A 543-nucleotide genomic window follows, 5' to 3' on the forward strand; every position below is an offset into this window, starting at 1 on the left:
GCAGACCCCTGCTCTGTCCCTTGCCTCGGAGCTGCTCACTCTCTTCTGGCTGCAGCATCCTCCACTGCTGCCCCCCACGCCACTTTCTCTTCCCCCATCTCACAACCACATCTTCGCTATTTCAAGGAAAAACAAATGTTACCCCCAGGTCACCCCCCAGCACCAAGAGGCACCAGTTCTGCTTCCTGGTAATATTAAGAACCTGCAGTACCTGCCCAAAAAGGAGGATGCCGCCCTGGTAGGGGCGCTGCGCAGCAGCGGGGAGCGGGGTGAGAGGGTTAGAGCTTCTCCCGGCAAAACAAACCCGGGGGGGACCCAGCAGCAGGATGAAACGGAGTGAGTCGAGGGCACAGAAAGGCGGTGGGAGCACATCTCCATGGCAGAGGACCTCCCGGCAGTAGTTAAGGCGTATAAAGTGCTCATAGGAAGACCAGCTCTATGGAGGAGCTAAATAATGCCAGCAGGCAGGGACAGCGAGGGAGGGAGGGGTGCAGGTGGCTGGTAGGTCACCTGGCACAGGCGGGTGATGTCAGGCACATGCCC

Source organism: Pterocles gutturalis, unplaced genomic scaffold, assembly GCF_000699245.1.
Source record: "Pterocles gutturalis isolate BGI_N339 unplaced genomic scaffold, ASM69924v1 scaffold30905, whole genome shotgun sequence".
Taxonomy (NCBI): Eukaryota; Metazoa; Chordata; class Aves; order Pterocliformes; family Pteroclidae; genus Pterocles; species Pterocles gutturalis.